This window comes from Anabrus simplex, chromosome 5 (genome assembly GCF_040414725.1).
Source record: "Anabrus simplex isolate iqAnaSimp1 chromosome 5, ASM4041472v1, whole genome shotgun sequence".
NCBI lineage: Eukaryota > Metazoa > Arthropoda > Insecta > Orthoptera > Tettigoniidae > Anabrus > Anabrus simplex.
Genome location: NC_090269.1, coordinates 448,042,819 through 448,063,529, shown reverse-complemented (window position 1 = coordinate 448,063,529; position 20,711 = coordinate 448,042,819). Strand labels below are relative to the sequence as shown.

Below are 20,711 nucleotides of genomic sequence, written 5' to 3'. Positions count from 1 at the left end.
GTATCTTGCCTGTTATATTCGTGTTTTTCTTTGTGTACGCCAATCCTTTCAATACTTAGGCATTTAACCAAATGCAAGGTTTCATTTCTATTAGAGCATAGTAGGATAATGTAATACTAAAGAAATAATCTTCTGTCTAAAAGTTTAACTTTCTTGGCAATCCTTGAGTATGGTAATTCTAGCGAACTTCAAACTTTAGGCCTAACTTAATTGCAATTTTAATTTCTATTTGTGCTTAATAATAACCTACCATAATTAGGATATGTCTGAACATAGTTCTTAAACTGTTGTAGTGTATTGTAGTGACTTATTAGAAATTAGAGTGCTTATTCTATTATTTTGAGCAGTCTTGCACATTTCATTTCTGTTTGTGCTTAGTAGTGACATACGGTACCTGTATTGTAATTCGGACACATCTGAAAGTAGTTTAAAAATTACTGTAGTGTACTGTACTGTACAGTAGTATACAAGTAATATCCTATTAGAATTTAGTGTGCTTATTTTATTATTGTAAAATATTTGTGTAGTACAGGTATCCATACAAACTCTTACTAAAATTCTGTTGTTGTACTTAGGATAGGCTTAATTGCAGTTTGGAATTGTGTAGTTCTTGTGTATTCAGTAATTAACAGCAGTTTTTATCCTGTTAGGGGTTGTAGGATAAAAAATAGAGTACGACTAAGTAGTACTGTAGTGTAGTCGTATATAAATTACCTTACAGCCATGTGATCTTTGAGTACTATCCCAGACAATATATCCCTCCATTCATTTTCTTGCAAATAAGTTATTTTATTTTCATTTTTTCCCATAAAGAATGGCTAAGGAGTGGGTGTGGCGAGGCATTGAGGGGTATGAGGGAGGAGTTGGAGAGTTTGAGGGAGATAATTAGGATTCTCACTGCAGACACGAAGGAAGATAGGACTCCCTCAAACAATGTACAGGTTACAGTAGGTATACAGGATGGAGGGGAAGGAAAGGGAGGAGCTGTAGAAGACAGGTGGTCTAATGTTCTAAGGGGAAGGAGATTGCAGGCTAAGACCTCTATTCAGGATCAGAGTTCAGGACAGGTACGAGTCACCCCAGGTAGAACAGAGGGAAGATGGGGGACAGGGAACTGTTGCTGAGATGTGTGGAAGTAGGAGGAAGGGAAAAGTTAGGAAAGGGAAATGTAGAGTAGAGGATAGGAAAAGACAGGTGGAAGAGGGTCATGGGAAGGAGAAAAGGGAGGAGGAAGTAGCTTCTGTAGCTATCAGGAAAGACAGGACTCACCAGGAGGGGAGGGATTCAAATGAGATGGGGAGGGTTGAGGCTCTGGTCATGGGAGATTCCATCGTTAGACACGTGGGTAAAGTGTGTGGAGGAAAGGGAGCCAGGGTAGCGTGCTATCCAGGAATTGGTTGAGGCAGATGTTGAGGAAAGTAGAAGAGAGGGAGGAGGGGAAGGAGAGGTGGTAGAGTTTCATGTTGGTACAAACAACGTAAGGCAAGCTGATGTAAGTACCAACATAGTTGGAGATGGGTGGGTTCTGCTAAATGCAGCACCGGTGAAGTTTAAGAAAACAGAGATTGTTATTAGTGGAATACTGTGTAGGAGGGATACTGACTGGAGGGTGATTGGGGATTTAAATGAGACTATGGAGTGGGTATGTGGAAAACTGGGAGTGAAATTTCTAGATCCTAATGGGTGGGTAGGAGATAGGGATCTGCGCTCAGATGTCCTTCACTTAAACCGCAGTGGTACGTATAAGTTAGGAAATTTGTTTGGAAGGGTAATAGGGAGGTACATTCAGGGAAACGGGGTGGCCAAGGGAGCGGTGATAAGGGAACAGGGAACTGGAAATCAAGTAGCGATGACATAAAATTGTTAGTGTTGAACTGTAGAAATATTGTAAAGAAAGGAATAGAATTAAGTAATTTAATAGATATATATTTACCAGATATTGTAATAGGGGTTGAATCATGGCTGAGAAATGATGTAAGGGTGCAGAAATTTTCTCATGTAACTGGAGTGCATATTGTAGAGATAGGATAGGAATGGTGGGAGGGGGAGTATTCATTCAGGTGAAAGAAGAATTTGTAAGCTACGAAAAAGTTAAAGATGAGACACATGAAATTCTAGGTGTAAGGCTCATTTCTAAAGATAATACGCAACTTGATATATTTGGAGTGTACAGACCGGGAAAGGGTAGCACTGAAACGGATTCAGAATTATTTGATAAGATAATCAGCTATGTAAGAAACGACACGGAAAGAAATGTGATTGTAGCGGGAGATCTGAATTTACAAGGTGTCAATTGGGAAAGAAATGCAAACGATATGAAGCATGACCAACAAATGGCAAATAAGTTAATATGGGAAGGACAGCTGATTCACAAAGTGATGGAATCAACCAGAGGGAAAAATATCCTGGATGTGGTGCTGATAAAACCAGATGAGCTCTATAGAGGAACTGAAGTAATAGATGGTATTAGTGATCATGAAGCTGTTTTTGTCGTAGTTAAAAATAAATGTGATAGCAAGGAAGGTCGTAAAAGTAGGACTGTTAGGCAGTACCATATGGCTGATAAAGCAGGCAAGAGGCAGTTTCTACAAAGTAACTATGATCGGTGGAAAACGGTAAACAAAAATATAAACAGACTCTGGGATGGGTTTAAAGAAATTGTTGAGGAATGTGAAAATAAGTTTGTACCTTTAAAGGTGGTAAGGAATGGTAAATTATAATAGAGAAATAAAGAGACTAAGAAGGAGGTGCAGAATGGAAAGAAGCAGAGTAAGAAATGGCTGTGGAAGTAAGGAGAAATTGAAGGAACTTACCAGAGAATTGAATCTAGCATAGAAGGCAGCTAAGGATAACATGATGGCCAGCATAATTGGCAGTCATACAAATTTTAGTGAAAAATGGAAGGGTATGTATAGGTATTTTAAGGCTGAAACAGGTTCCAAGGAGGACATTCGAGGAATAATTAATGAACAAGAGGAGTGTGTATGTGAGGAACTTCAAAAGGCAGAAGTATTCAGTCAGCAGTATGCAAAGATTGTTGGTTACAAGGATAATGTCCAGATACAGGAGGAGACTTAAGCCTAAGAAGTATTAAAATTTACATATGATAACAATGATATTTACAACAAGATACAAAAGTTGAAAACTAGAGACGCGGCTGGAATTGATAATATTTCTGGTGATACACTAAAGACAATGGGTTGGGATATAGTACCATATCTGAAGTAGTTATTTGATTATTGTTTGGTCGGAGGGGCTATACCAGATGAATGGAGAGTTGCTATCGCAGCCCCTATGTATAAAGGAAAGGGTGATAGACATAAAGCTGAAAATTACAGGCCAGTAAGTTTGACATGCATTGTATGTAAGCTTTGGGAAGGCATTCTTTCTTGATTATATTAGACATGTTTGCAAAATTAATAACGGGTTTGGCAGAAGGCAGTTCGGTTTCAGGAAAGGTTATTCCACTGAAGCTCAACTTGTAGGATTCCAGCAAGATATAGCAGATATCTTGGATTCAGGAGGTGAAATGGACTGTATCGCGATTGACCTGTCTAAAGCATTTGATAGGGTGGATCATGGGAGACTACTGGCAAAAATGAGTGCAATTGGTCTAGACAAAAGAGTGACTGAATGGGTTGCTATATTTCCAGAAAATAGATCTCAGAGAATTAGAGTAGTCAAAGCTTTATCTGACCCTGTAATAATTAAGAGGGGAATTCCTCAGGGCAGTATTATGTTTTCTTATATATATATATAAATGATATCAGTAAAGAAGTGGAATTAGAGGTAAGGCTTTTTGCGGATGATGTTATTCCTTATAGAGTAATAAATAAGTTACAAGATTGTGAACAACTGCAACGTGATCTCGATAACTTTGTAAGATGGACAGCAGGCAATGGTATGTTGATAAACGGGGTTAAAAGTCAGGTTGTGAGTTTCACAAATAGGAAATGTCCTCTGAGTTTTAATTACTGCATTGATGGGGTGAAAGTTCCTTTTGGGGATCATTGTAAGTATCTAGGGTTAATATAAGGAAAGATCTTCATTGGGATAAATGGGATTGTAAATAAAGGGTACAGATCTGTGCACATGGTTATGACGGTGTAGGGGTTGTAGTAAGGATGTAAAGGAGAGGGCTAATAAGTTTCTGGTAAGACCGCAACCAGAGTATGGCTCCAGTGTATGGGACCCTCACCAGGTTTACCTGATTCAGGAACTGGAAAAAATCCAAAGAAAAGCAGCTCGATTTGTTCTGGGTGATTTCCGACAAAAGAGTAGCGTTACAAAAATGTTGCAAAGTTTGGGATGGGAAGAATTGGGAGAAAGAAGAAGAGCTGCTCGACTAAGTGGTATGTTACATGTAATAAATATCATTTTTGGTCCGTATTGATGATATTTGATTGAAATAATAACATTAAGTTATTTATTAGACCACCTAATCAATACAAAATTGTCTTAAATGATTTACATAAATTTGTTAACTAATAGTGGTACATGTTTCGCCTTCCCTGAAGGCATCATCAGCCATAGTCTTAAACTTAAATTAAAAATAAGCGTCTAAATAGCATGTAATATTGAAATGAATTTTAAAATCTTGAAGAGATTTGAAGTAAAATAACATTAAAAATAACAATGATGGTTTAAAAAATACTTGTGATGAGATATAATAGTGGAGGTATTAACAAAATTAACATTAGAAGGCTGCTAAAATAAGTGCAATGGATAAAACAACAGATTGTTATACAACAAGTAGTAAGATTGCATAAAAATAAAGTTGATAGTCTGGCGGTTATAATTAGACGATGGCGAAAAATCGTATATAATCAAAGTAAAGAAGAGAGAATAAAAGTCAAAGTTAGTCGAGAGATCCAAAGTTAATCATGATCTTGAAGATAAAAGACGAAAGTCAGAGGCATATGGTGAAGTTGTAGAACATGTTGAGGATATGAAGTTGTAGAATAGAAGTTGAAGAACAGTTTCAATAGGATCTCTATGGACCATCTCAAAATTTGAAGTAATGCTCAAATGTTGTAAATTGTGAGTTTGTAGATATTCTAGTTGAAAAAGCATATAATAGTGGAATCTGTAAAAGGAAGCAAGAAACGTAGAGTTAATTGTGTGAAAAGATATTTGAAAATATTGAAGTAGAATCGTGTGCACTTACCATTTGACGGTGACAAAGATAGCTTGTTACGTTATGAGTTAGAAGTATTTGCAACAGTAGACTTCTTGCTGCGTGTGTTAGAGCTGAAGGTTTGTGCTGGAGGGGGATCTGTTTGCGTTGACGTAACTATTGGAAGAGGGCTGCTATTGGTGGGAGGGAAGGAAGAGAGTGTATTACTGCGCGTGTTGTATCGGTGTAAGGCTATTGGAGGGAGCGATGTTACGGTGGGTGTGGCTATGGGTATATTGGTTGTATTTGAAATAGTGGTACTAGCGGCGAGGTATATTAGCTGTAGGGGAGGTGGGAACGCTAGTTGTCAGGTTTTACATGTAGGCTCTTTCTTCTTTCTGCCTATGTGGTTTTTCCCTGACCCTTCAATACCATACACCAATACCATATACCTAACACAATCTCGCCTGGTAACGTGTCCGACATGGAAACAGGCAGATACTCCTTGTATCAATTCCCACTCTACCCAGCTATCTCTTTTCTACTTAGAAATTAATAGCATGTCGGAGGCCATGTAGATTGAGTCGATGGCCACGGCGGGGGAGCGGGCTACGGGGGCCCCCCGTAAAAAAAAAAAAAAAAAAGGAACGCTAGAGGACGAGTTCGACTGCGCTAGCGAGAGGACGTGCCTATCGCTCCGCTGTCCCTCTCCTCTCACCGAGAGCTTCCAGACTTCGAGAGACTACACTACCTGCCCCAACCGGTTACCGCTTCTCGGTACCTAGGGTTAGATAGAGAACCGCTTAACAACGGATAATCCTGCGCCCACTAGTTCGTATTAGAATGTCCCCACACCAAAACACACGGAACCAGGCTCGTAATTCCCAAAAGAGCAATAAATCGCATCGGAAAGAGCAATTTGTCGACGAGCCTGGGACCATTACAGACACAATCGCCGAGCAACCAGAACGTCCAGAGGAGACCGAGAGGGAAGAGACGCTGTTATCACAGCGCTCTGACCAACCGGCTGGCTCCAAACCTACGGCGGAGAATGAGACCCCCCCACGTCTCTACTCGACTGTGGCGACGCTGTACTCACAGCGCCTCAACTTTAACACCACATATCCGTGGCTACAGTTTGAGGGCAGCTCCACAGCAACGGCCGCTGGCAGGAATGCTAAGCCAGCCTTTCTTAAGGCTGGCACAGGTAGCCTTGTCACGCGCGGCCCCAACCGGTCACAAACGACCCTTGCTCCGGACACTGACCCCGTAGAGCAGGGAATTAACGTGACACTCACGAAGCACTACATCCTACACATGACAGGCATACATAGCACTAACACTAACACCCCCTTGACAGCTAACCGGAGCTTAAGCTCGCACCTACCAGTCCAACCAGTGCCGGCCCGCGCGGAACGCTGTATAGCAGAGCCAGCGACCGGCCTGGCGAAACCTGGGGGCGGCGCGCCGACCGGCCCGGTGGCCCAAGGGGCCAAACACAACACGGAGAGCACCTATCCCTCCAATGCAATCCACCCCCTCCTACCTAACCTAGTGGTCGCACTGCCAGACGCCGGGAAAGAGGGACCCAGTCCTGCAGACCCGAGCGGGGAGGCGGCCGCCCAGGGAAGGAACGTTGGGGAAAAGAACCGGACTCGGCGAAAGGCGCCAACAAAAGTCCAACCCTCCCCCAAGCAAGCCAGCAACTCAGACTCCGACTCGGACGAGGCTAAACTGGTGATGGACCTATCAAGTTCATCCCAGGAGGCCGACTATGAAAGTTCGGAGGGAGAGGAGCAGCGCGAACTAGGGGTGACCGAACCCGAGGTCCCAGCCACCCGGCCTGGAAATCAGGGTGACGGTTTTAAGGAGGCCAAAGGGAGGAAGAGGGGGAAGGGGAAAGGGAAAGAACCCCAGCCCCGGAGCCGCAAGGCTCAGAAAGGCGGGGGTCGAAACCCGAGAACCCAGGCCGATAGCTCCACGGACACTACAAACGACACGTCTATGCCACCACCAAACACAAACACGAGGCAGACATATCAGGAATCACCTCAACCAGCCACCCGTAAGGGGTCTGAACCCCCACCCCTTACGGTATACACAATCAACATCAAGCAGATTGAAATGGAGCTTCTCAAAGAGCTGAAACATGAGCAGAGAAACTACTATTTCTCTAAGCCGAAATTTAATGCGCACGAAGCAGTCCGGCTACACATGTCTAGCTTCAAAAGCTATGAAATCGCTATACAGGTGCTGAGGAGGCTTAATATCACATTTGTAAAGATATTGCCCAACGCTACAGTAAAACGATTCGTAGTGAGAACGCCCAACAACACATACGAGCCAGGAGATATCGGGCTAGCCATGCAAGCCCAGGGTATCAACGCTCTTACAGTGCACCGGATGCGAACAGGAAACAGATCAGCCAAAGGCTGTCTCTTCCTAGTTGCCGTGGCGGACACCCCAGGAGCAGACAGTCTGAGGAGAATGCGGATGCTGGCGAATATGCTGGTGACAGTCGAGCCGTACCGCCCCGCAGCCACTGGCCCCCAATGTGGAATGTGTCAGAGGCATGGGCACTCAGGAGCGGCCTGCCGGCTAGATCCCAGATGCCGCAGATGTGCCGCCTCCCACCTGTCTCGCGACTGCCCCCACAGCAGCGACCCCGCGTACTCTCAGTGCGCAAACTGCGGGGGGAAACACGCGGCTAATTATAGAGAATGTCCCAGCCGCAGGGACTACGAAGCCGCTTACCAAGGCAAAGGGCCAAAGGGAGATAAGCGTGGCGCCTAAAGCACAAGCAGGCCCGTCAGGCACAGGCGCTTCACGCAAGCAGAAAACAGACCCCTCAGGTAAAAAGGACCCTTCAGGTCCTCCAGGCCCTTCAGGCACAAAGGGCCGTAAACAAGGCCACTCAGGCAAATTAGACCCCTCAGGTGGAGGCAATATTAACTTGCAACTCCCAAGGACGGAGGGTACACACAACCCTAGACCCTCAGCCCAAGCACCCCCACCTCCGTCCAAAGTAAGACCTCCAGGAACTACTCAAAGAAGAAGGCCCTACCCCCAATAACTACAAGGCAGGTTAAGCCCACGCACGCTGCCCCCGAGCTGCCCCAGGGCCCCCCCGGACCAGCTCCACCCCCCGCAGAAAACCTGCCGATAAAAAACTAGCATCCGAGGCACCGCCCCCAACACCACAACGAACAGACCCATCTCACCACATACACACAAATCACCAAGCCAGGTACAACAGCCCGAAGGGGACACGGCAGTGAGAACATTCAAGGAAAGGATAGAGGAAATCCTGAAAACCATCTTCCCGAACTTGAACCACACTGCAATCATAACCTCTGCAGTTATGATAGCCAACTTGCTGCCCTTCCCCTGGCTGAAGGACCTGGCGAATACAATTTACGAACTCCTAACCCAAGATGGCTGAACAACTCAACGAGAATAATAACAATAATAATAATAATAACAATAACAACGATAACAATAACACGCAAGCGCTTCGAGTACTAATATGGAACTGCCAGGGCGTCAGGTCCAAGAAATACGAACTCGAACCCTTCCTAGTCGCGAACACTATTCATGTAGCACTCCTAACAGAAACGTTCCTCCCACCGGGGAAGAAGTTCAACATAAGAGGCTACAGAATACACAGAAGCGATAAGGCCAACGGAGTTGGAGGGGTGGCAGTTCTGGTAAGAAAGGACATCAAACATATGGAGGTGGACATACCAGAGCTGGTCGAACTGGAGGCATGTGGAATTGCCATGCCAGTCCGAGGAACACTCATAAATGTCATAGCGGCATACTCCAGACCGAAAAGCCTGAACACACAAGATATAGACGCAGTACTAAGGCTAAATCGAAACACGATCGTAGGCGAAGACCTAAATTCGAAACACGCCAGCTGGGGATGCCTGAAACCTAACTCAGAAGGCACAAAGCTGTACAACCACATGCTATCCCAGGACTATGTGGTAACAGCCCCCAGCGAACCCACGTTCCTAGCGCCAAACGATCAGGTCGACGATATACTAGACATAGCCCTACTGCGACATATTCCTCAAAGGCATAGCATAACGGTAGTGAACGACCTTGGGTCGAGGCACCAACCAGTGATATTTACACTAGATGCGAACCCAGAGGAATATGAAAACAACCCCAAGCGTAGGCTCAACTATAAAGCAGCCAAGTGGGGCAAATTCGAACACAAGCTAGACACACTCCTACAGGGAAGTGAGGGTACGCTATTAGACAGCACAGCGCAAATTGACGAAGCAGTCAAAACCCTAGTAGAAGCAATCCAGGCGGCCGCAGCAACGAGCATACCAGAAAGCAAACACAAAGAATACCCACAATTCGAAATTCCAGCCCACATTAAGGAATTAATACGCAAGCGCAACAGCCACAGACGCAACTGGGCACGACACCATAGAGCCTACGACAGAATTATGAAAAATGAACTCAATACCGAAATACAAACCAAACTACAGGAATGTAGGTCGCGAGAATGGAACAATAAACTCCGTCTATTCGACACAAACACCAGGCCTGTGTGGAACCTAGCGAGACACTTCACTCGTGAAACACACAGCATCCCTACTATTAAGGGACCAAACGGCCCGGTATACGAGAACAGTGATAAAGCGGAAGTCATAGCGGACTCGATCGAAGCGGCATTCACTCCGAACGAAATACCATCTGACCCTGCCTTCACCAGGCAAACCGAGGCAAAGGTAGCTGAGTTCCTCGAAAACGCACCTAAGCCGGAGGTTAAGAGGACAAATATACACGAAATTAAATGGATTATAAGTCATCTTAACCCCAAGAAGGCGCCTGGCCCAGACGAGATACAGAATATTATAATTAAGAAATTAACACACAAAGCCCTAACACTACTTACCAGCATCTTCAATGCAATGTTCAGACTCCAATACTACCCTGAACAATGGAAAAGGGCTAGAATACTCGTATTTGGAAAGCCAGGCAAAGACAAGTCAGACCCAAATAAATTATAGGCCTATCAGCCTCCTAGACACCCTCAGTAAAGTATTTGAGAAAATACTACTAAAAAGGTTAATAGGGCATATAAAGGAAAGAGGAATAATTCGCAACGAGCAATTTGGCTTCAGGAACGGGCACTCAGCCCCACAACTGCTCACGCGATTCATAGAAAAAGCAACCATAGGTTTCAATAAACGAAGGGACACAGGTTCGGTTTTCCTTGATATCCAGAAAGCATTTGACAAAGTCTGGCACGAAGGCCTACTAGCGAAGCTAATTGACCTCGAATTCCACCCAGGCTATATAAGGCTAATAAAATCCTATCTGGAGGGCCGAGAGTTCCAAGTAGACTTACACAACACGCTGTCCAGCACGCGAAGGATTAGAGCGGGCGTAGCCCAAGGGTCACTTATTGGCCCAATTCTCTTCGTCCTATATACAAATGACATGCCCACTACGGAACTCACTACCACATACCTCTACGCTGATGACACTGCTATCACAGTCCAACACCCACAACTAGCGTGCGCTCGGAAGAGGCTCCAAGTAGCGCTAAGAACTCTCGAGCCATGGCTAACGAAATGGCGCATCAAGGTCAGTGTTGACAAGTGCCAAGCTGTGCTGTTCACTAGGAAGAACAGACGCACACGCAGACCAGCCAACATTAAACCGCTAAAGCTTTACAATCAGGATATAACATGGCATGATAAAGCCAAATACCTAGGAGTAGTCCTAGACCGAAAGCTCACCATGCTATACCACATCAAAGAAATCCAAAGGAAAGCTCAGATTAGACTCAGCCAGCTATACCCTATACTGAACAAAAAGTCCAGTATAAACACAAACGTAGCCATAAATATGTATAAGGCCTTAATTAGGCCAATAATCATGTACGCAGCCCCAGCATGGGAGTTCACTGCAAAGACGAACCTGGATGCGCTAGAACGAATACAAAATAAATGCATTCGAGCAGCGGCCAGACTCCCTTTCGACACACCAATACGCCAACTACGCGATATTGCTAAAGTGAGCTCGATTAGGCGCCACATACGAAAACAAACACTAAGAATGTACACAAAGTCATGGGGTAATAAGATCAACCCGTTAATAAACGGGATCGGGTTCAGCCACAGGGTTGGGGGGACGAGGGGCCGATAGATGGCTCCTCCCCAAGCTGACACCTAGACACCACTTAAACCCACAAACTGCAGACAACATGTACCTATATAAATATGTAAATATGCTCTCATGATTACAGCTGTCTTTAACCCAGGGACCAGGCGAGGAAAGACTGATAAGCAACACAACACGAGAAGAAGACGATGGCAACTCAGCCAGACGGCCAAGGATGAATCAACCACCTCCGCCCCCCGAAAGAGACACGGGAGCGGAACACCAGCCCGCGCCCTATAACGAAGACAACAGTACTAATATAGTTACTATTTCGTGTCATTCTTCTATTACTTAGGTAGAGCATTGGACGTGAGCGCAGGCAAGCAAGCCGGCACTCCAAGGAGCACCTGTATATATATATTTATTGTTCTAATAACCCTAGCATAGTTGCAGATCTGCAGTGACAAGTGTGTTCCAATAACACCGCAAAGAGGGACATCGCCAGGCGGAAGAAGAAGACAGCCCCTTGCACCAAGTAAGGCTTGGCTCTTAATCCCCCACTCCAAACGGAGACTTGGCACCTGGGACCACTGGCTGCTGGGCAAAGGGACGAACCTGTGCCCCAAAGCCCAGACGCTAGTGGACCCAAGCCGTCCCGGCAGTGACAAGATGGACTGATCCCCATAATAACAAACAATCGCAAGGAAATGGTTATGATTGCATGACACATCTTCCCAACTAACACAACCTCTGGACTTTCCAGCCCACATCCTTGCATGTGCTATCAAAAGCTGTCAGGTTTTACACGTAGGCTCTCTCTCTTTTCTGCCTATGTGGTTTTTCCCTGACCCTTCAATACCACACTTCAACACCACCTTACCAAACACAAACTCTTGCCGTGGTAGCGAGTCTAACTCGGAAACCGGCAGATACTCCTTGTATCACTTCCCACTCTTCCCTGCTATCTCTTTCTTCTTAGAAATTAATAGCATGTCAGAGGCCATGTAGATTGAGTCGATGGTCACGGCGGGGGAGCGGGCTACGGGGCCCCCCGTAAAAAAAATGGGAACGCTAATTGATGTGAGGTTGAAGAGTTTTAAGAATATGTTGGTGAGGGGAGTTGATTCTCGTAATAAAATAAGAATCTGTTCATACAAGGGGCTTTTTTTTTTATCAATAGTGTCATTTAGGTTCTTATCTTTATTAAAATGTTGGTCGAGGAAAATAAATAAGTTTTCATATTCTGTCATGAGTTTACTTTTGTCGACTCTTTTTAGGATATGGAGGTCTTGTTCTATTGTGGTGAATTTATGCCCTGTGTCCCTCATGTGGTTGGCCATTGCGGAGAATTTGTCGTGTCTTTGGGCATTGTAATGCTCGGCGTATCTGGTGGAGAAGCTGCGGCCAGTTAGGCCAACATAAGAAAAATTACATGTAGAGCATTTCAATCTGTATATTCCTGATCCAGAGTAACTATTGTCTGTGATGTTAATAGAGTTGTGATTGAAGAATAAATTACGATTAGTGCTTTTTGTTGTGTAGGCTATGTTTTTGTGCTTCATTAATGAATTGGTTATCGAATAAATGCTATGGTTAGTGAACGTGAATTTAGCATATTTTGGTTTGACGGGTTTCAATGAAGTTAAATTTGTAGCTAGTTTCAGTTTGGTTTTATTAATGATTTTATCAATCATACTCGTGTTAAATCCATTGAATTTAGCTATTTCCTCAATGAATAGTAATTCTTTCTTTAAATTAATAGAGGACATAGGGATCTTTAATGCTCTATATATTAAACTGTGATAAGTGGCCTTTTTATGTGAGTTGGGATGTAAAGAATTATTTTTTATGGTTGTTGGAGAAAAGGTGGGTTTTCTGTATATTTGGAAGTCGAATTTGTTCAATGCTCATGTGATTTTGATGCCTAAGAAGTTCAAAGAGTTACTGAACTCATCTTCTTTAGTGAATTTAATATTATTATCTAAGCTGTTGAGAAATGATAGTATGTTATTGCTGTTGTTGATTTTTTTATCAATGATAGCTATGGTATCATCAACATAGCGATGCCAAAGACAGAGTCCATTGATGTTATTAATAATCTTACTATGTTCGAGATTATCTAAGTATATATCAGCTAGTATTCCAGATAACGGGTCTCCCATCGCTAGACCTTCTTGTTTGTAAATTTTCTTATTGAAGGTAAAATAGTTGTTGTCTAAGACGAAATTAAGTAATTTTAACCATTCATCTATTTCGATTTTACTCAATGTGCTATGTTTCAACAGATTGTATTTTATGATGTTAATAGTATTGTTGATAGGGATATTAGTATACATGTTGGTGATGTCAAAAGAACATAAAACGTAGTTAACAAATTTATGTAAATCATTCAAGACGATTTTGTATTGATTAGGTGGTCTAATAAATAACTTAATGTTATTATTTCAATTAAGTGGTATGTTCCGAGTTGTCAGCGGAGAGATGGCGTGGAATGACATTAGCAGACGAAAAAGTTTGAGTGGCGTTTATTAAACGTAGGAATGACCACAATATGAAGATAAAGTTGGAATTCAAGAGGACAAACTGGGGCAAATATTCATTTATAGGAAGGGGAGTTAGGGATTGGAATAACCAGGGAGATATTCAATAAATTTCCAGTTTGTTTGAAATCATTTAGGAAAAGGCTGGGAAAACAACAGATAGGGAATCTGCCACCTGGGCGACTGCCCTAAATGCAGATCAGTATTGATTGATTGATTGATAATTCTGGCCTGTGTGGTCCATACCGCCACTTTGACGTCATTTTGGAACACGTCAGAAAATGCAATAGCAGTAACAGAATAATTCCCTCATTTGCATATATGAACAAGTGAGATAATCAAATCCAGGAGGAGTCTACAAGCTGTTTGCCCTGTGTCTATTCCCAGAGTACCAGAGAACTTCCAGATCATCCAACGGCAGTTGAAATCCAGACAGCATAAACGGGACTTTGGAACAGACGAACCCGGGATTTTCCAGTAGTGAAGCTGCCGTGATGAAAGCCTTAGCGCTATGGATGTACCTGCCTGATGACAAGTGATCAAAGAGCTCAAGCGATAAGGACATTTCCAAAATTCCATGCATGAACTTTGTATCACAGTCCCATAAGCGTAAATAGACAATTTTATGCATATTAGTAAGTTAAAAGATAGGTAACTGTCCTAAGCTGTTTCGAAGGGATTTTGAATTTTTCTCTATGTTAATACATATTATAGGGAATTTGTCTTCAATCGTTGGATAACCATATTCTTGTGACCCGCAGGGAACTTTATGCATGAAATACTTATAAGATCCTAGAGTTGATAAAATGTGGAGCAATGCAAGGAAAGGGGGTTAGTATTCATTAATTATTTTCAGGGACCACCAATTCACAGATTGTTATGAGTCGTCAGAAGGTTTCAAAGTTACTTTTTTATGCTTTACAAGTAAATTAGTTGACCTATCAGTTTGTAGTCTTAAGATTGGCAACCAGAGGATGTGAAGACACAACAACGGGGTGCGAACCGTTACTGATATAGTACGCGAGTGTTACGAGTAATGTATAGAGTCTTCTAAATAAATATGCATGTGTGTGAGATACCGGTGGGAGGGTGGAAGCCCATCTCGCATGACAATGTTCATAAGGCTGCATCGAATATAGAAATGTGAGTCTCCGAATGATTACATGTTACACACGAAGTAATGTGAGTAATGATACTGAGGCTGATATACTCTTTCTGTGATGATAATAATAGTAGAAATGCCGCCAAATTGCGAGTGACAGAAAGGGAGAATAACCCACAGCTGAGGTTTATGGCCTCTTTTTTGAGAAAGACTCTCTGTCGGACCAGCGCTTGGAGCAAAGGGCGAGATGCTCATATTGTCTTACCATGATATAATATCATAGATTATTGAAGGATCAATATTTCATGAGGTGAAGGAATTCCTCCCATTTTCTTTCTTTATTAAATTATACTGAGGTAGCGAATTTCAGGAAAATGCACCCCATATGTCTGAAGAGCATGGGTTTGATCTCATGTGACAGTGATGACCATGATCATTGTCAGTAACCCTGGAAGATCTTATCTTCCACATGTATTCTTGTATATAAAATATTTTTTTCTTGTATTTCCTTTACAGATACTGCTATTGTCTATGTCTTGTGTTGTGTGGTTGTATTATTAGTTAAATGTGTTGTCTTATAGGAAGAAAACTTTGTTTGGAATCTGCTTTGTAAGATAGTATTTAAGAATATCTTGGAGAAACTAGCGTTATGCGAAAGTATGATAACTCTTAAGAATATTCAGATAGGAGTGAGTATGCTAATGCTGTGATATGATTTTCTTGTGCCTTGGAGGTGTGCTTAATATAGCTTTATTAAGCACCTCAACCACCATGGTATTATAAAGCAGGAACAGTGAAATATTCCTTCCACGAGATCTGCCTTTCATTGCATGTGTCTGTTTATATCATTTAGTGTGCAGAATATAATAAATGTTAGTGAATATTTGTTAGTTAGAAGCGGGATGCCTCTCTGACAACTTTATGAGCAATAAGTGCAAAGGTGCAAATCAGATAGAGACTGAGGAGACATTTAAGTCAAGACGCAGAAAGATAATGTAAATATTTCTCGTATATAATTCTCGTAATAATGTTTTTCTCAGTTTATTAAAGGTTATTATTAATATTATTTACATTTTATGGCCTTCATTGGACCACTCTAGCCAACTTTATACAAACAATTTTTCAGTTTCCTGTCAGCCCAGTACTTCTTCATTCTCTCTGATCTTATCCTTCTTTCTTCATCAGAAATCACCCTCCCTATTGTCTGTTGATTCTGATTTGCAGTCTGGTTTGTTTGTCTGTGAGTTTCTTGATTTTGACTGTTTTGTTTCTTAGGTCTTCCACTGTAATTTGTAGTTCATCCATATCTTCCTTGATTTCTGTAATCCACTTAATGTTGCACTTACTATTCCATAATTTTTCTATTATTCTCCTGATGATCCTGTTCTCTGGTGTCCTGATTAGATGTCCAAAAAATGAAATGTGTTTCTTCCTTATTGAGCTCATTACTAATTCTATTTCCTTGTAGACTGTTTCATTAGAAGCTACTCTCCAGTGTCTATCTTTTTGATATGATTTGTTGATGCACATTCTAATGATTCTTCTTTCTATTTTGAGTATTTTGTCTATTTGTGCAGTGTTAGTTCTTTTGAAGATGGTTTCGCTTGCATATGTTATTTCTGGTTGAATGACTGTTTTGTAATGTTTTAATTTTGTTGCAATTGACAGGCCCTTTTTGTTGTAGGTATTCTTCGTGACATATTGTGCTCTGGTCAGTTTATTTATTCTGTTATGCCATGCTGGCTTTTCATTGAGGTGATATGTTATGATTTCTCCCAGATATTTAAATTTATCTACAATTTTGATTTCTTGGTTTCCTATGGCAATTTTGTTTATGAGTGGTGGCTCAGTAAACATGATTACTGTCTTTTCAAAAGATATTCCAAGACCAATTTTCTGTGCTATTTCCTGTAGTGATATAACTTGTCTGGTTTCCTGAATATTGTTGGACAAGAGAGCAAGGTCATCAGCAAAACCTAGGCAATTTAAACATATGTTGTCTTTGGGTCTTCCAATTCGGATGTTCTTTGGGTTACTCTTGTACCATTCCCTCATTATATATTCCAAGGCACAGTTGAACAGCAGTGGTGACAAGCAATCTGCTTGTCTTAAGCCTGTTTGTATGATGAATGGCTCAGAGAATTCCCCTCTGAACTTGACTTTTGATTTGGTGTTGGTTAAGGTGAGTTCAATCAATTTGATTAATTTTGGATGGAGGCCAAAATTTCTTAAAATTTTCAACATTGAAGGTCTATGGATACAGACGTAAGCTTTTTTAAAGTCCACGAAGGTTATTGCAAGAGGTTTGTTTTGCTTCTTGTAATATGCTATGGCTAATTTTAAAGTGATGATTTGTTCTGCACAGCTTCTCCAAAGTTAAAGCCTCCTTCGTATTCATCTAATTCTTCCTCTAGTTGCTCTCTGATCCTCCTGTATAGGATTCAAGAGAAAATCTTGTATGTGCAGTCTAAGAGAGAGATACCTCTGTAATTACCTGGATTGCTTTTATCTCCTTTTTTTTTTTGTGGAGTGGGTGGATTATGGCTCTGGTCCAATGTTCGAGGAAGTTTTCTGTTATCCAGATTTTTGTTAGGCCCATATGTAAGGATGTTCGAACTGTATCACTGGCATATTTCCACATTTCTGCGAAAACTTGGTCTTCTCCGCATGCCTTATAATTGTTCAACTCTCTGAGTGCTGTTTCCACCTCTTGGATTGTTGGGGGCTTATGAGTTCAGGCGGGGTTTTGATGGGCATGCGTGTATTAATTGCTAAAAGTTCTTGGGATTCTTCACAATTCAAAAGTTTAATGAATGCTTTTGCCATGATTTCGGCATTTTCCTGGTCATTATGTGTCGTTTTTCCATCCTCACTTTTCAGCATTAATGTGGGAGGGGCAAATTTTTGTACTTGTCTTCCAAACATTTTGTAAAAGTCTCTGGAATTGGTTTTGTGGTAGTTTTCTTCTATTGAGTTGGTTAGATCTTTCTGTGATTGTCTCTTGATTTGCCTGATAATTTGTGTAAACTTTTTCCTGATATTTTTGAAGTTGGTTGCACTTTCTTCCGTTTTATGTGTTTGAAATTTTAATCATGCCTGATGTCTATCTTCATGAATTTTGTCACATTCTAAGGTCCACCAGGCATGTCTTTTATGTGTGTTCAATGGGGCTAAATTTTCAGCTTGTTGCCTGAGAATTGTAACCAGTTCTTCTAAGTTATCTATCAGTTTTATGTTTTGTGTTATATTGTAAAGTAAGGAATGCCATTCTTCATATTTATAGTGATAGTCGTATTCCTCTCATACTTAGATTCCCCTACTTTCTAGATAATTAATTTAGTGCCCATTTTCATTGCGAACAGACCATCAACCCATTTTGCTCTCGAGCTTAGCTGTGGAAAAATGTGGAAGTACGGAAGTAGTATATGGGCCCAACCAAGACAACTGAGACACATTTGCACATATGCACAAGCATCATGTCTTGATGGATTCAGTACTTTTGCATCCATCTCTTGGCACAGGCCAGAGTAAAGTGTAGCTTCCACCGAAGTCCCAGTCAACATCCATGGCTGTGACAATATGGAAGTTGCTGGGGTATGGGTAGTGCTGAGTAATGACATTCAGAGCATGACTAGTGCATCTGAGTGTTATGAAAGGTGCTGCTCATAGGGTCAGTCGTGCTGCAGTAGTACTTTCTGACCCAATGAGGAAAGCAATGGCAAACTACCTCACTCCTCGTCTTGCCTAGTATGCCTCATTTTGGTGCTGCCATTGGTTTTTGGGGTTTCCTTATAACCGCATAACCTTCGGTGATGCTAATTGAGGATCCAACCAGCCTCTGGGCTGATGACCTAACAGACAGACATATACTAACATATATACTAACTATTTTTTCTTATTTGTCTTAAACGGGCCAAACGAAAAAATTATTATTATTATTATTATTATTATTACTATTATTATTATTATTAGTTTACTTTTTCTGTCCTAGGTGGCCCCAGCGAAAAAATGGTTTAAATACCTATAATTTAGGACTTTTATACTAACATTAATTATTTGTCCTGGATGGACCCATAAAAATATTTTATAAAATATCACCAATTGAAAGACAAAGCATTATTACTATTTTCGTATTTGTCCTGTATGGGTCCACGAAAATAAAAAAGTGGTTAAATACCCAATAATTTAGGACTATTATACTACCATATTATATTTTTCCTACTTCTCCTTGATGGGCTCTGCAAAAAAATACCTACAATTTAGGACCTTTATATAATAATAATAATAATAATAATAATAATAATAATAATAATAATAATAATAATAATAATAATATTATGTGCTCAATACTCAACAACAAAGAACATCCTTGCTGTAACAAGTTCCTCTGCTACTGTCTACTGTAGCTGTTGAATGTGCAAGCAGCATTACTACTAGCGGACGACCTTCAAGCGATAACTGTGAGAAGTGACATAATGAAGATCGCTAGTGGTGCGCTCTTGTAGTCAATGGTGATAACATTTCCAGCGCTTGTAGTGACCTCTTGTAGACACTAATAATAACATTTCCAGCGCTTGTAACCACTGATAAAGGCCACTTTAATGAGGAAGAGATATATTCTTTCTGTGATGATGATAATAAGAATAGTAGAAATGCCGCCAACGTGCGAGTGATAGAAAGGGAGAGTAACCCACAGCTGAGGGCTCCTTGACAGGTTTATGGCCTTTTTGTTGAAAGAGGGACAGGCTCTAGTGGACTCCCTGTCGGACATTTAGGCAAAACTGTTTGCTATAATATAAAGCCCCACTCGCATGCATTAATAGTACTTTTTTAAACACATACTACTGTACTCTAGAATTACACGTCAGGTATATGATTAAGCTGACCTTCATCCAACAGTCACCGTAGCATAGCGAGTTAAGTGTTGACAGTGGAGAACTACTACAATTACTAATTCTTCACTGTTACAAGTTCATGCTATGTAAATACATATGCACAATTTAAAGTGATCTGACAGAGTGTGAGGATGAACATGTTTATTGTTTCACTGGTAGACTTTAGTGTTGTCAACAGACTGAAAAGCTTTAAAGTTATATCATCTCATTTCAGCCGCTCGCTCCTTTTATGTCTCTTTAAGAAGACTGGACTCTCAGAGCCATTTCAGGGCAGGTTCAGAGATTGTTTTATACATCATCTTTTTCTCGCCATTCATCTTCCTCTTTCAAACCAATATCCTACTAAGTTGACCATACACTAGACACAGGAGTTTACTTCAATATCTGTTTTGCCATCTGAGGTGATTATTGTTCCATGGTGACCTGATCAAAGCCTCTTTCCAAGCCAATGGATATCTGACCCATGTTTTAATACTACCAGCATCTAATTCTTCCATATATTTAGCCGTAACCCATGATCAGTAATGGTGTTTGCCATCTCAACCACCATAATGGTCTGCATATTTCCCAGACTTCGTAAAATACGGAATGTCTTTTTCTTTTTGGTAGTGGCTTTATGTCGCACTGACACAGATAGGTCTTGCGGCGATGATGGGATAGGAAAGGGCTAGAAGTTGGAAGGAAGCGGCCATGGCCTTAACTAAGGCACAGCCCCAGCATTTGCCTGGTGTGAAAATGGGAAACCACGGAAAACCATCTTCCGGGTGCAAGGAGTGGGATTGGAAGCCACTATCTCGTGGATGCAAACTCACAGCAGCGCACCCCTAACTGCTCGACCAACTCACCCGGTATAGAGAATGTCATCAGCATACCCAAGAATCTGAATGTATCCTGGTCTTAACTTCACGACTCTCAGCTCGCGTTAACGA

At 41.6% G+C, this 20,711-nt stretch overlaps 1 protein-coding gene across 1 annotated transcript in view; it reads right to left on the bottom strand.

Moving 5' to 3' along the window:
- LOC136875094 (gastrula zinc finger protein XlCGF57.1) overlaps positions 1 to 20,711 on the bottom strand; it is a 148,998-nt gene that overhangs the window by 39,317 nt on the left and 88,970 nt on the right. The window lies entirely within an intron of this gene.